Source organism: Cetorhinus maximus, chromosome 6 (assembly GCF_964194155.1).
Source record: "Cetorhinus maximus chromosome 6, sCetMax3.hap1.1, whole genome shotgun sequence".
NCBI lineage: Eukaryota > Metazoa > Chordata > Chondrichthyes > Lamniformes > Cetorhinidae > Cetorhinus > Cetorhinus maximus.
In genome coordinates, this window is record NC_135884.1 from 9673208 (window position 1) to 9689925 (window position 16718).

A 16718-nucleotide genomic window follows, 5' to 3' on the forward strand; every position below is an offset into this window, starting at 1 on the left:
GCAGTGGGAGTGGGGGGGCGGGGGGAGGAGGGGTGGGTGTGTCGGGCAAGGGGAGGGTCATATGTAAAGATTGAAATACAGTCAAACATACAACACTATGTAATCCCTCACAAAGCCTCCCCACTCCCCCCAAGTCAGAGTCCCAGAATGTGCTGGCAGATGGAGATTTCTGTAGCCTCTCCCTGGCACTGCCACACATACAACCTGCTCCTGCGGTTGGACCAGCTATTTCCCCTGACTGGCAGCACAATCGTCCAATCGACAAGTGAATCACGGGTCGCTTGCAGGGAGCCAGCCTATCAGTGGGTGCTGGGTGGGAGTTAGCTGTCAGCTGGAGCTAGGCTGTGCCGAATGGTGCCTGGGGAAGGGAAACATTGCAAACAAAATATATTTGATGCACTGAGTGGAGAGGAGTGGATAACAAATAAGACGAGCAATCAATTTAGTGATCCTGCTTACCACTTGGTCTGGTTAAATTGTCTCTGTTTTAGTCTCAAATGAAGGCTGAAGATTGAATTATGCTGTTTATTTCGCTTTTAAAGACAAGGTAGGAATTTTAAAGAGCCACACACTGGTTTGTCACCTGGCCTGGGTATTCCTGAAGACGCAGCGTTTTATCCCGATGGATAAGCTTGAAGAAGAGGACGACTGATCCCCTGTAATCAGAGGCAACAGTGAGTAACGGCAATCTCACTGATTCTATCTCAGTATAAAACCCACCAGCTTCTTTCTCCGCACAGCTGATCCTCTTTAGTTGCTCTGCTGTAGGCCTGCGTGTTTATATTGTGCTGAATAACTGTACCTGCAAGAGAAAACATGAATACCATTCCAGAGGAATATTTTTAACTTTCAACATATATTTTCACCCTGAATACAGCACTCTTCACTGTGTATAGTCCGTAATTGCCACATCTAGTCGGACTCATTTATTTACCATTCTCAGTGATTAGCTACAAGCCCAATTATTGCTCCTTTTCACAATCATTCACAGTAAGGTCAATCCTGCCTTAGTCAGGCCTGGTAATATTCACCTATTGTACTTATCTCAGCCTATCAGGCCATGAATAGAGTCTAATGTATTTGACAGTCTGCATTTTCACTCTAATCTGTTTGCTGCATACTTGTCTGTCCTTAAGCTCCTAATACCTAGCTGTTGGCTGCAACTAATGCATTGCCATTCTCCTTTGGAATTAATCTCTCTATGTATGGTTGTTTGTGTTGCTCTGCCTGGTGCTGGAAAGTAATGTTCTGATACTGATGGTTGATGGAGCGCTGACTGTCAGTATCATCATAGGGCAATGTCACTCATCTGAAGTCCATGTCCAAGGTAGCCTCACCTTACATTGTATTACATAGGATATACGGGACAGAAACAGGCCATTTGGCCCAACCAGTCCATGCTGGTGCTTATGCTCTACTTAAGCTCCTTCTTGTCTATCCTGATCTAAATCTAGCATTGTAATCCTGCTCCCTCATATGCTTGTCTAACTTCCCTGTAAATGCATCTAAAAATTCACTTCAACCACTGCCTGTGGCAGCGAGTTCCACATTCACACCGCTCTTTGGGCTGGGTTTTCATGATTTGGGGGATTTTTGCTCGTGCGGGTGAAGGGTGTGATCAGCGAACATTACTAACTTAGCCAGCTCCGTTGGTAAGCATCTCCTTGCAATTTTCATGGAGTCGGGCCAGCTTGTCAAGGACTTGTGATTCAGGGCCCCTTAGAGTTTGGATGCGGGAACCTCTTGAATGTCTGTTTTTTAAGCTTGTCCACGCATTCCATTGTTACTGTAGGGTTCATTGGTTTTGTACAGAGTGTTTAGTGCATGAATGGGCTTGGAAGTGTTATGATTTGGCATGGAGGGTATGAGGGGCCATTGGGTGTGGGTGGAGGGGCCTGGGTTAGTTTGGAGGGCATGAGGGACATGAAGGTAACTTCAAAAGGTCTTACCCATGTTCCCCACCTACCCCAGTGGTCCCTCATAACCTCCATGCCAACACATGCCTCTCTAGCCAGTGATAACTGCTCGAACCTGGCACTGCTGGGACTGCAGAGCTGGAAGCTCTCTAAGGTGGGACCTCTTCTCCAGATGGGGTGGAAGTCTTGCCATGAGCCAATTAATGCCCCGTGGAGTGTTAGATGGCTGCGGAGCAGCCGGTTTTGGTGGGATGCATTCTCCATTGACTTTTTGCGTTCCCCATAATTCCAAATAATTTGTCCTACCTTAGCTCCTCCATCCAGAGTTACCCTAAAGTTTTGCAATTGTAGACTTCAATTGTTTCTTAAATGATTCCATGGTTCCACCACTGAACCGGGGAATCTATTCATAACGCCGATCTCCTTAGGTGAAGAAGAACTCCCTAATATCAATCCTAAATTTGCTTTTTGCAGGTTTGAACTTGCGTTCCTTTGACCTACTTTGCTGATTTAACTAAAGGTAATTAGCCAGATTTGTCTTTTCTGTACTGTTTACTATTTGACATTACTCTATAAGATCACCTGTCAAACACCTCAAGTTAAAAAGCTCATGTTTTTCACTACTCGGAGCTCTAATACTAGGAATTAGTCTCATGCCTTTTCTTTTCACTAACTTGCATATTTGAATGTCCCTTGCCCAAAACTGAGCACTCAAGGTCTGATTCTGTCTAGTTTGATCGTGACTTCATCTGATTGTTGTGTTTTCTTGTTTGGACTTCCTAGTTTAACATTTCTGTTGACTTTGTTGGTTCTTGCTCGACATTGGCTGGACAAGCTAAGTATCAAGTCTTCTAAAACTTCCAAGTGTCCTTAAAGTTCACCCATCTCAATTTCAATACCATACATGGAATATATGAGTTTCCTATTTTTCCTTCCAATGTGCAGTACTTTACACTTGCCTACATGCAATTTCATTTGCCATCGTTCTGCCCAATCACGTATCTTGTCATTGTACAATTTTGGCAATTTTGGCAGTGCCTCCATTGATCCCATTCTCCCTCTAATTTAGCGTTGCCTGCAAGTTTGACCAAGTCTATATTGGGTTTCTAAATCCAAGCCATTGATATAAATTAGAAACTGCAGTGGTCCCAACAGCTGTTCCCGGGGAGCCCCACTCAGTGGGCGGGATTTTCTGCGCCCGATCACCGCCGGGATCTTCCGGTCCCGCCGCAAGTCAATGGACTTCTGTCTGGGCGCCACCTCACCCTGGCGGGTCCCGCCCACAACATGGCCAGAAAATCCTGGCCAGTGCTATCCCTGAACCCTGATGTAGTTCCTTGAACAAGTACCTAAAGGTTTATGTTTAACTATTCAGTCAATTTCCTGTCCTTATTTAAGGTTTATGCTTAATACTTACACATTTGATCTTATGTGATAGCCTTTAATGTGGAATTAAGAGAGTTAGTGGCGTAGTGGTAAAGTCACTGGACTAATAACCCAGAGATAAAGACAATATGTGCTGGAAAGTTCCGGCAGGTCTGGCAGCATCTATGGTAAGAGACACAGAGTTGACATTTTGAGTTGAATATGGCTCTTCTTCACAACTGAAGGAAGGTAGAAATATGATGGGTTTTATGCCATTGAAAGGAGGGAGGCTGAGGAAGAACAAAAGGGAAGGTCTGGGGTAGTGTAGAGGTAGAGGGAGAGATTATATTATAAAGATGTCATGGAGCAAAAGGCAAAGGGTGTGGTAATGGTTATAGTAATAAGACAATTTCTCCTTTAACTTGTCCCACTTCCTCCAAATAAAAGGTGTTGCAATGGGTACCCCACGGATCATAGTTATGTCTATCTTTTTGTGGGGTATGTGGAACATGCCTTGTTCTGGTCCTACTCGGGCCCACTTCCCCAACTCTTTTTCCAATACAGAGATGACCGTATAAGTGCCACTTCCTGCTCTCGCCTGGAACTGGAAAACCTGATCAACTCTGTTTCCAATCCCCACCCTTCTTTCACCTTCACCTTGCCAGTGCTCCATCAAAGAATAAAATAAGAAATCATCCCAGGTCTTCTGGAGGGCTAGAGTTACGACCAGTCCCAGGGCGAGGTTCCCCCAATTTGTTATGACCCCGGAAGATGTACTCCAAATTGTTATGTTCCCTGGTGAGGAGGAATGAACTGACTCTCTTTCTTTATTCAACCTCCTCGGTTGGTCACAACAAGGTTAATTTAAAAAGGATCCCTTCCCTTGAGGATACCTTTTCCCAGTCCAAATGTATTTAGAAGGAGCCAATTTAACCAGGCTTTCTTGAGGCAGAGGAAGAGCGAGTTTACTAGCTACTAAAGCGCGAGAGAAAATAATAAAAACGCAACATGTATAAACGCAGATTAGAAACGAGAAGTGAAACAAAAGTTATAAAAGTTATACGAATCAGTCTTTGGCTTGTCCGTGAGGAGTAGATGGTAAAAAGTTGCAGCCGTTAAGTTGGGTGATTCCGGTAGAGCTGACTTTGGGCAGTTGAGCAGTTGGTTTGGAGATTCTTGGTTCTGCAGGTTAGCTGAAAGGAGTTGTTCTGTTTCCTTTTTGACTGTGTCTTTGCTGACTTGTGACCTGCTTCCAACAATCAGAGAGAAACGTTTTTACCTGCAACAGCAGGGATGCCTAGTTGATGTTCTTCAGCTGTGAGCTTCACAGCACACAGTAGCACCAGAGCAGAACACCAAAACGAGCACACAGAGACCAGGGCAGTTGGCTTTTTAACCCTCTTTCTTGTGTATTCTGGAAGGGAAAAAGACAAACATGTCTTTTGCCCAGAAACTGCTTTCCTTCCAACTCACATCATGTCCAATGTCTGGAATATAATTTAACAGGAGATGGTTTCTATTAAGATGGTAATCAGCCTCCATTATCTCCACAACCACAGGAGATTACAGTTCAGTCTTTGCATTGCATCTCTTTCTTTGAAGTGTCTCAGTCTGAAGTAGGCCTTGACACATTTTTTAGGTGTTCTCTCTGGACTAGTTGGTCAAGTGTAATCCACACAGGAATTTTCCAGCAAGTGGTTACTTTACAGTCCCAACCAGCTTTTGCTTGTAGGTCCTTTTGATTGTAGATTCCTTTGTTAATGAGCTATATCGATTAACAGAAAATTGTGATTGGAGCCCTGAACGATGAACTAAGTAGAGATTGCATTGACATGGGAGTCTTAGAGGAGACACCCTTGGAATTTTTGCAGTTGCAGGAAGACTCGACCCTATCAAACGCGGTACAGATAACAAGGCAAGCAGAAGAGAGAAAGCAAAACAAAAGTTTTGTTTGAGGCGATAAAGAAATCTCGTTAAGAAAGCAAGCAGATACAGTCCTGGTCATAGAACAAAGAAATTGCAGCGCACCTAACCCCAAACAGAGAAAAAGAGGAGGGTGCGGTAGCCACCATTATTCAGCGTTCTTGCTGTGGCAGGGAAAGGCTGCATGGGTACAAAGAATGCCAGGCCAAAAATACAGAGTACCATCCCTGCAAGAAGAGAAGGCCATTTTATATCAGTTTGTCGCAGCAAACAGCTTTTTAATCAAACAATTAAAGGAGAAACTGCCAAATTCATGTACCGCCCAAGAAACTGAATTCACTCAAGAGAATGAAGAAGAAAAAGAACCAGAAGTACAATCCTTGGGGGAAGTCACAGGATCAAATGGAAATCATTGGAATACAAATATTATGGTCAATGGACATAAAACAAACGTCAAGCTAGACACTGGAGCAGGAGTTTCAATTTTGTCAGATACAGGGAAGTGGTTAAAACCAGAGATACTCCAGACATCAGTCATAAGACTACATGGTTCAGGAGGCATTCAGTTGAAAGTCAAGGGACAGTTGACTGCGAACCTCCAATATAAAGGAAAATAAATCACAGGAACCTTATATATGATTCACAACCAAGAATGCTCACTGCTAAACTGGAAAGCTTGCACAGCTTTACAACTCATCTATAAAGCTGGTGAAAGAGGAAGCTCACAAAAATCAACAGCATTCAGGGCAGATTTCCCAGAACTATTTAGAGATCTAGGGAAGCGGAAAACAGTCTATTGCATCACACTGAGACCAGATGCAACACCAATGTGCTTGTCCACCCCAAGGAAGGTTCCACGCCCACACTTAAAGAAGGTGAAACAAGAAATCAAATCCATGCTGCATCAGGGGCAACAGTATCATGAATTGCTGTTCAGGCATGGTCCCTGTGCCAAAACCGGGCAGCTCGATACACATCTGTGTTGACCTCACACAGCTAAACAAGGCAGTGGAAAGGGAGATCCATCCAATGGTATCAGTGGATGAGAGTCTGGCAAAGCTAGCAAAAAGTACCAGTTCTACAAAGTTGGACTTGAACAGTGGCTTCTGGCAACTGCCTCTGGGCGAGGAATCCAAACTACTGACTACATTTATCCCATCCTTTGGGAGGCATTGTTTTAATCACCTACCCTTTGGCATCACGTTGGCTCCAGAGAACAATGACAACCATTTTGGAGGGATTAGAAGGTGTCAACTGCCACATCCTGATCCATGGGTCCACCACACAGGAGAATGATAGAAGAGTGAGAGCAGTGTTGCACTGCTTGGAAGAAGCATGGCTAACTCTCAACAATATGTGTGAGTTTTCACAACTATAAAGTGCTTGGGACATATCGTTCATGCAGCAGCCAACAGGGCTGATCCTCAAAAGACCAAAGACATAAAAGATTTTCCACCACCCCGCAACGATACGGGCATAGCCAATCAGGTAGGAAAGTTTCTCCCTAACTTGACACATGTAAACAAACCACTAATAATGAACCGTTATTCTGAGACTATCCCCTATGTTGTAGACTCACCAGTCAGGGGTAACATCTTATCTACATCCACCCTGTCAAGCACTGTAAGAATTTTGTAAGTTTCAATGAGGTCACCCCTCTAGGGAAACTCTAGGGAATAAATACCCAGTCTCCTCAACCTCTCCTCATAAGACAATCCCGCCATTCCAGGGATGAACCCCCCATTGCACTCCTTCTACGCCAAGTGTATCCTTCCTTAGGTAAGGGGAAAAAAATCTGTGCATAATACTCCAAGTGAGGCCTCACCAAGATTCTACATAACTGCAACAAGACATCGTTACTCTGTACTCAATTCCCCCATGATGAATACCGTTTGCCTTCCTATTTGCTTGCTGCACCTAGTGACACCCAGGCCACTTTGAACACGAACGCTCGCGCGTACACACACACACACACACACCCCAACGTAGGAAATACTCTGCCTTCTTGCTTTTTTCTCCCAAAGTGACGTCACATTTATTCACATTATATTCCACCTGCCATGATCTTCACTTAGCCAGTCCAAGTCCTCTTGAAGCCTCCTTGCATCCTCCTCACAACCTACGTCCCCACCCAGTTTGGTGTCATCAGCAAATTTGAAAATATTACAATTAGTCCCACATCCAAATCATTTATATTGATTGTGAGCAGCTGTGGACCTAGCATGGATCCTTGTCATACCCCATGGGTAAAGGCCTGTCATCCTGAGAATAACCCGTTTATTCCTACTCTCTGCTTTTTGTCTGCTAACCAAATCTCGATCTAGTAGAACAGTACTTGAGTATTGTTGAAAAGAGATATGTCAAAGCTTTTTGTCTTGCACTCATCAATACACCACAAGAGTACCGATATAGGGGGAAAACAACACTTTATACTATATGGGAAGAGAGTGCTGATTGGTTAGCAAGTAGACTCGGATTGGTAGAGACATTGCCATGGAGAATCCACCAGTGATAGTGACTGACAGTTAACTGCCAAGCGTTATTTGAAATTTAAACCAGGCAGCTTGACCCTGATTGGTCAAGGCATTGCCCTGATTGGTCAAGGCATTGCCCTGATTGGTCAAGGCATTGCCCTGAGGAATGAGTCAGCGAATGGCTGTCAGTTGTTTTGTTTAGCTGAAACAGGTGCAATGTGTATACATGTTCTTTCTGCCTGCAAAGAACAGGGCCCTGTGTATTAATATATGTAGCTTCCAGTACACACAAATGCGCCAAACTGTGAGCCCAACTGACAATCTTAAATTGGCTGTCAGCGTAATTCTTAGCACACTGAGGATTATTTAGCAAATGTTGTCCAATCCCAGAATCACATCTAATATTGGACACTGTTTTGAGTTTTGCAAGCACGGGCTGGTTGGGTATGGTCTGTACCCTGCCCGTTGCGAAAAACAGCTGGGACATGCTGTTTGATATGATCCGCCAGCCTTTGGTATGTAGGGCCTAGCATCACACTGGCACTGAAATTCATATACCACATTACTCACTTGTATGACAGGCAGAATGTCATTTGGGCTTGACGCCAGTATTCTGTTAGTGGCAAATACCACTCGTGTCGCTACTGCATAGTAGCAGCGTGAAAGAGCCAGCTTCACCTGTTGCTCAAATTTTTGAGGTACCTTGCCCTTCCAGGGTAATCTGAGGTAGACTAGGCACTTTTCAGGGCTGAAAGTGACAGCCTTAGGCCTGTTCATGAGATGGAGTGATATACAGCGCGAAATGATCTGATCAGGGTAGCCATTATCCCACAGGATGCCTTTGATGCCCCTATTTCAGCATCAAACTTGCATGGTGAGCAACTGGCTCATACGCTAATTACAAGGTTGCCAATAAGACCAATCTTATAGCGTGTGGAACTATAAGAATCCCAATGTGAAAATTGACCAGTGAAGGTAGGTTTGCAGTAAACCATGGTAGAGAACGCCCCCCTGGAAGATTTCTCAATTAGTGCGGCAAGGAAGGGGAGTTCATTTGACTGCTCCATTTCAAAGGTGAATTTGAGCGCAGGACGGAGCCAATCAAGACATGTAAGGAAATTATTACCTGACGCTGCGGATTTACATATAGCGAGCGTACCATCTGAATATCAGAAACATGCGAGGGGTGGGAGGTTAGATGTCATTCCATCGAAGACACATTTCTCATGGAACCCAACAAAGATGTTTGGAAGAGCTGGACCTTGAGGGGATCCCATGGCAACACCATTTATTTGGGGCATACATGGCGTCATTAAAACTGAGCTCAACTGCGTGAGTCACCAAGTTCATAAGTTCAGTGAATACTGATTCACACAATGGTGACGGGGTCTAGATCGTCATGATATGGTGCTGCAGCGCAAATATCCATGACTTCCTTAAGGGGAACATTGGTGAATAGGCTAGCAAAGTCAAATGAGCACATGGACACAGCATCGCTATCGATATGCTAGTCCTGTATGGCCTTCGCACACATGAGGGAATCCTTCAACGTGTATGTGGGAAACTTGCTCAAAACTGGTTGTAATAATTTGCCCAACCATTTGGCCAATTCATGTTGTACAGAACCAGTCATAGATAAGATAGGGTGTAAAGGGACATCACTTTTGTGTGCCTTGGTGTAAAAGAAAAGATCTTTCTTTTCCCACTATCACTGTGGGGTACTTTAAAGCAGTCTTGTGGGGGCTGTGTTGTGTGTTTGTGTGTGTGTGTCTTGTTTAATTAAACTGCAGACAGTCAGACTGCAAGGTTCGAATCATCAAAAGGTGCCAGGTGTAAACAGGCCTTTGAAATGGAGATGGGTAAGCTAGGATGAAGTCTCAGCAGATACAGTATGAATGGAATTTGCATTTTTAGATAAATTGAGAGGTTGTTTGATTTTCAAAGAGACATGATAAGATGTTTACAATTGGCAAGATAAATAAGGCAAAGTTATTAAGTTTATTTTTCCCAAATGTGCTGGCCCTAATGACAACATGGAAGATTTTTATATCCTGGGAAAAGTAACTGCCAAAGAAAGCTTGCAACAATGGGAATTTACAGATCAAAGGTGAAAAATATATTTAAAGAAAGGTGGAAAGTTGTATGGAGTGTGGCTGGGTGAGACCTGGAAAGATGTATTGTGTGAAACAGACCTGTGGGAAAAAACCTCTAACCGTTCTGGAGAAATTTGTTGTTCCAGAAAGCAAGGTTTTGTTAAAAGCTTTGGAATTCCATTGTCGAGTGAGAGGGAGAAAGAAGTTGTGAAATATCTCCCTTACAGCTATAGTGGGTGCATGTGGTAATATTGCTGGATGTTTTATAGATTAATAATCTATTTGGAGTATTGCCCGAAAGGGGTGTGTAGTTGGGAGTTTAGTTAAGTGGAAATCTGGTGAGAACTGTTATAAAACTAATTGTAACTATGCAACTGTAGCCTTGTGTGTTTAAGTTTTATTTTCTTTTGTTAATAAATGTTTTAATTTAATTTTTAAAATCTCGAAAGGTGGTAGTGGACTCATTTCTTCTGACTTCAGTGCACAAGCCTTCCCATAATAAATACAAATTACAAGATTGTTGTGATAGTGTAGCCAAGTTTCCCTTTGGGATTTGGTCAGCCTGGCAAATACCACCTGTCATATCATAACACTTAGGCAGCCCATACTTACACGAGCCGTGAGGATGAACCCTGTCATATATCTCACGAGGCAGCTCATCGCTCTTGCACAAGTCCAGCAAGCGTTTTTTAGCTTACTTTCGAGCAAGGCTGTCCAGTTATGCTGAGCGGCTGGTCCAATGGATACAAATTTGGACCAATCATTAAGAATGGCGTACACTTTTGTTGATAAGGTCACACTTGTTAAGGATGACCATTCCCGCCCCTTTGTCAGGTTTATTGATGTGTATGTTGGGTTGGTCTTAAGGCCTGGCAACGCTGTAAGACTTTTGCGCTGCATGTGAAAGTCAGACAGGTCATTCGGAATCCCGCATTGTGCATACTGCATTGTGCATCAGCTAGATGCGCTTTCAAGGATTCAGCGTCTTCAGCGGAAGCTAGTTTGTGGCAGGATAGTTGGGAGTAGAGGAGTTGGGAGTAGTTGGGATTTCAATATGCAGGTAGACTGGGAAAATCAGGTTGGTAGTGGATCCCAAGAAAAGGAATTTGTGGAATGTCTACGAGATGGCTTTTTGGAGCAGCTTGTGGTGGAGCCCACTAGGGAACAGGCTATTCTAGATTTAGTGATGTGTAATGAGGCAGATTTGATAAGGGAGCTTAAGGTGAAGGAATCCTTAGGAGGAAGTGACCATAATATGATAGAATTTACCCTGCAATTTGAGAGGAAAAAGCTGGAATCAGATGTAACGGTAATACAGTTGAATAAAGGCAACTACAGAGGCATGAGGAAGGAGCTAGCCAGAGTTGACTGGGAGATGAGCCTAGCAGGAAAGACAGTGGAACAGCAATGGCAGGAGTTTCTGGGAGTAATTTGGGAGAGACAGCAAAAATTCATCCCTAGGAAGAAGAAGCATAATAAAGGGAGGACGAGGCAACCATGGCTGACAAGGGAAGTCAGGGGCAGCATAAAAGCTAAAGAGAAAGCATACAATGCGGCGAAGAGCAGTGGGAAACCAGGGGATTGGGAAGCCTACAAAGACCAACAGAGGACAACTAAAAAAGAAATAAGGAGGGAGAAGATTAAATATGAGGGTAAACTAGCCAGTAATATAAAAGAAGATTGCAAGAGTTTTTTTAGATATGTAAAGGGTAAGAGAGAGGCAAAAGTGGACATTGGGCTGCTGGAAAATGACGCTGGAGAAGTAGTAGTGGGGAACAAAGAAATGCCGGAGGAACTGAATAGGTACTTTGCGTCAGTCTTCACGGTGGAAGACACGAGTAACATTCCCAAAGTTCAAGAGAGTCGGGGGGCAGAGGTGAGTATGGTGGCCATTACCAAGGAGAAGGTGCTAGGAAAACTGAAGGGTCTAAAGGTTGATAAATCACTTGGGCCAGATGGATTACACCTCAGAGTTCTGAAGGAGATAGCTGAAGAGATAATGGAGGCGTTAGTGGTGATCTTTCAGGAATCACTGGAGTCAGGGAGGGTCCCAGAGGCCTGGAAAATTGCTAATGTAACCCCCCTGTTTAAGAAGGGAGTGAGGCAAAAGACGGGAAATTACAGGCCGATTAGCCTGACCTTGGTCGCTGGTAAGATTTTAGAGTCCATTATTAAGGATGAGATTTCAGAATACTTGGAAGTGCATGGTAAAATAGGGCAAAGTCAGCATGGTTTCATCAAGGGGAGGTCATGCCTGACAAATCTGTTAGAATTCTTTGAGAAGGTAACGAGTAGGTTAGACAAAGGAGAGCCAATGGATGTTATCTACTTGGACCTCCAGAAGGCCTTTGACAAGGTGCCGCACAGGAGGTTGCTCAGTAAGATAAGAGCCCATGGTGTTAGAGGCAAGGTACTAGCATGGATATAAGATTGGCTGTCTGGCAGGAGGCAGAGAGTGGGGATAAGGGGGTCCTTCTCAGGATGGCGGCCGGTGACTAGTGGAGTTCCGCAGGGGTCAGTGTTGGGACCACAACTTTTCACTTTATACATTAATGATCTAGATGAAGGAACTGAGGGCATCCTGGCTAAGTTTGCAGATGATACAAAGATAGGTGGAGGGGCAGGTAGCATTGAGGAGGCAGGGAGGCTGCAGAAGGATTTGGACAAGTTAAGAGAATGGGCAAAGAAGTGGCAGATTGAATACAATGTGGGGAAATGTGAGGTCATGCACTTTGGTAGGAAGAATAGAGGCATAGACTATTTTCTAAATGGGGAGAGAATTCAGAAATCTGGAGTGCAAAGGGACTTGGGAGTCCTAGTCCAGGATTCTCTTAAGGTTAACTTGCAGGTTGAGTCGGTAGTTAGGAAGGCAAATGTAATGTTGGCATTTATTTCGAGAGGACTAGAATATAAAAGCAGGGATGTGCTGCTGAAGCTTTATAAGGCTCTGGTCAGACCACATTTAGAATATTGTGAGCAATTTTGGGCCCCGTATCTCAGGAAGGATGTTCTGGCCCTGGAGAGGGTCCAGAGGAGGTTCACGAGAACGATCCCAGGAATGAAAGGCTTAACGTATGAGGAACATTTGAGGACTCTGGGTCTATACTCGATGGAGTTTAGAAGGATGAGGGGGGATCTGATTGAAACTTACAGAATACTGAAAGGCCTGGATAGAGTGGACGTGGGGAAGATGTTTCCATTAGTAGGAGAGACTAGGACCCGAGGGCACAGCCTGAGAGTAAAGGGATGACCTTTTAGAACAGAGATGAGGAGAAACTTCTTTAGCCAGAGAGTGGTGAATCTATGGAATTCATTGCCACAGAAGGCTGTGGAGGCCAGGTCATTGAGTGTATTTAAGACCGAGATAGATAGGTTCTTGATTGGCAAGGGGAGCAAAGGTTACGGGGAGAAGGCGGGAGAATGGGGTTGAGAAACTTATCAGCCATGATTGAATGGCGGAGCAGACTCGATGGGCTGAATGGCCTAATTTCTGCTCCTATGTCTTATGGTCTTATGGAGAAATCTGTCAGGGGTTCTCTACCACAGTCAACTGAAAACCTACCTTTTCTGGTCAATACACGTGTTTGGATTCTTACAGTTACACAACCTATAAGATTGATCTTACTGGCAACCTTGTAGTTAGGGCCCGAGCCATTTGCTCATGATAGAAGCTTGATAGTGAAGTAGGGTGCGTCAAAATCATCCTGCGGGATAATGGCTACCCTGATCAGATCATTTTGTGCTGTATATCACGCAAACTCGTGAGTGGGCCTCCGGCCCTCACTTTCGACCTTGAAAAGTGTCCAGTCTCCCTCAGATTACCCTGGAAGGGCAAGGTATCTCAAAAATTTGAGCAACAGGCGAAGCTAACTGTTTCACGCTGCTACTATGCAATAGTAACACGAGTGGTATTCATCACTTACAGGGTGCTGCTGTCAAGCCGAAATGACTTTCTGCCAATCACACATATGAGTAATGTGGTATATGAATTTCAGTGCCAGTGTGATGCTAGGCACGTAGCCTGTAAGTCCCAAAGACTGTCGGATTGTATCAAACAGCATGTCCCTTCCACTGTTCGCAAAGGGCAGGGTTACAGACCGTACCCAGCCAGCCTGTGCTTTCAAAATTCAAAACACAGTGTCCAACATTGGTGATTCCGTGATTGGACAACATTTGCTAAACAATCCTCAGCGTGCTAAGAATTACGCTGATAACCAATTTAAGATTGTCTGTCAGGCTTGCAGTCTGGTGTATTGGCGTGTACTGGAAACTCCATATATTAATACATAGGGCCCTGTTCTTTGCAGACAGAAAGAACATTGTGCCTGTTTCAGCTGAACAAAATAAGTGACAGCCATTCGCTGACTCATTCCTCAGGGCAATGCCTTGACCAATCAGGGTCAAGCTGCCTGGTCTAAATTTCAAACCATGCCAGTTAACTGTCAGTCACCATCGCTGGTGCATTCTCCATGGCAACACCTCTACCAATCGGAGTTCATTTGCCAACTAATCAGCACTCTCTTCTCATACAGTATAAATTGTTGTTTTCCCCTTATATTGGTATACTTGTGAAATGCTCTGATGAATGCAAATCTTCAGAGACCACCTCCATTTTGAGGTGCCTTCACAGTCTCCTACATGCATTGGTAGCGTCTACCTCTCCTATGGAGGTGCCGGCCACCCACAGCCTCAGGTATTTCGATTGGCCCTCTCAACTGCAGGGCCCAGCCAACGTCACACATTGGACGGGGGTTCCAGGTATGGTCCTGATGTCGGAGCCCCGATGTCATAGGAAATGCAGCCCGGGTGTCAACAAACACTCAATTTTTTTTTTGCATAAATATACTTTATTCATAAAGTAGCTAAAAGAACATCACAAAACATTTCAAAATGGCCATCACAGAAAGTGCAATGATATTCAAATTTTCTACATGGTGTTATGGCAGGCAGATGGTAAATGCCAAGCTGCCCATATGCCAGAGGGAAACTTGAAGCAGCTGCCACAACTATTTGTAATTCGTAGTTATTTCGAGATGTGGGCTTTGAATTCAGTAAAGAAGAAGGCTGCCGAGGCTTAGAGGTTCCTTACAAAACCAAATTAAACCTTTATTAATAAAAAAATATTTTTAAGCTCATACATAGGTTTACAAATTACTACTATGATAACTCCTAGCTCCCCTGGTTAATCTAAGTCCCGGTTACACCTCCGTTAGGGCAACAGTAAAAACACATAAGAGACCCAGGCAAAGTAACACGATACCCTGAACAGCCGAATTTTCTTACGTTTTCTTAACTTCAGTTCTTGCAGACAGCAGTTTGGGCACAAAGGCTGGAGGCTTTTCACACTTGTTAGATCTTAGAATGCCTTCCCTTGCACACAGCCTTCTCTACTTTATACAAAATTTCCCTTTGAATGCAAATTCCCATTGTTTCACTATGTCTTTGGACTTTACCTCTCTAATAATAAAAATCTATCATCGTACCAATTTTACCAGTAATCTTTGGGAAAAATAAACACACTGTTTCTTAACTCCTCCTGGCTGGGTGAAATATTTCGCCCCCTCTTTTGAATTCAAACTAATCTGGTTTATTTAAAAATGCAAACGTTCCCTTTACACCTCACATTCCAAACATCCCCCATGCTTACCTACTTAGCATTTCAAACCTAGTTTCCCATCTGATACATCAAAGCAGCTGTCTGCAATCCAATTAAAACCCCCCCCACTTCTCCCAAACCCATAGACACAGACCCCACTAATACTTTACAAAAAATTCCAAATATCATTATGAAAATGACTATATCTTCCTGACAATAGATCATGTCGCACTCTGAGGTGTTGCAATACAATAAAAAGAACATTACAAACATTTCAAAATGGCCAGCGCATAAAGTGCAATGATATTCAAATTTTCTACATAGATCACACTTGGAAATGCGAGCAGACAGTAGCTTAAAGTGTTTGTTGAACAATCTTTTGCTGTTTTAAGAGAGAGGTTAAACCACTTTAAAGTAAATGCTGTAAAAATTGAGAGAGATGTATAACAGGCTGCTGACTCACTAGCACCCGCTTTACACTATCAAACAGCCCAGCACATTTGTGTTAAAATAGCCGTGTGAACATATTAAAAGTTCATTAATCAATTCAAAATCATTAATCTCGTCTGTTCTCTCTGTCAGTTTGGCTCAGTTAGCAGTACCCTCGCTTCTGAGGCAGGAGTTTGTGGATTAAATCTCACTTCAGGGTTTAAGCACATGTTAAGGCTGACACTACATTGCCGCATTGGAGATGCTATTCTTCAGATGGGACGCTAAACGATAGACCTAACTGCCTTTCTCAGAGGTGGATGTTAAACATCTCATGATCACCAATTACAGAGAAGCAGGCAATTCACTTCAGTTTAAGATTTTTCACGCAACCAACACCAACAAAAACGACCAAACTGGACATTGCTATTTATGCATTGCTGCTGTGCTCCAAATGCCAGCTTCGTTCACCTGCGTAACAACACAACAGTACCGTCCAGGTAGTTTATTCGGAGATGTTAACAGGGCTCTTTATGTAAAATTGTTGTACTTATTTTCTACTGAGGGCAGATTTGCGTCACCACTGGAGGGCACTGTTGGGAAGGTTCTGTGGCACAGACTGCATGAGATTATCAACCCAATTTGAGCCTCAGGATTTAATCTTGAAATGTACCGGATTGACACAACAACCAAAAATGTTCTAGATAACCAGTGAGGATCCACACATCTGTGCATCCAGAGAGCTGTTGGGCAATGAAGTAAATTGTTATCTCTGCTGCTGCATTTTCCCCTGACTCACTCAGTACTTTTTGTGGCCTGGAACCACACTCGTGGACAGCAATATTTTCACGTGGTTTTTTTCATTCTCTTGGTTGTGTATGGTGGGACTAACATTCCTCCGTGGACCTCTCAAGCAGCGACG

The 16718-nt window shown here is 43.8% G+C and overlaps 1 protein-coding gene across 1 annotated transcript in view; it reads left to right on the forward strand.

The window, feature by feature from the left end:
- Window positions 1–368: 368 nt before the first annotated feature.
- c6h3orf18 (chromosome 6 C3orf18 homolog) overlaps window positions 369–16718 on the forward strand; it is a 75349-nt gene continuing 58999 nt past the window's right edge. Inside the window, exon 1 of the mRNA XM_078543159.1 lies at window positions 369–674. The gene's annotated coding sequence lies outside the window, so the exon portion shown is untranslated. The remainder of the gene's footprint in view (window positions 675–16718) is intronic.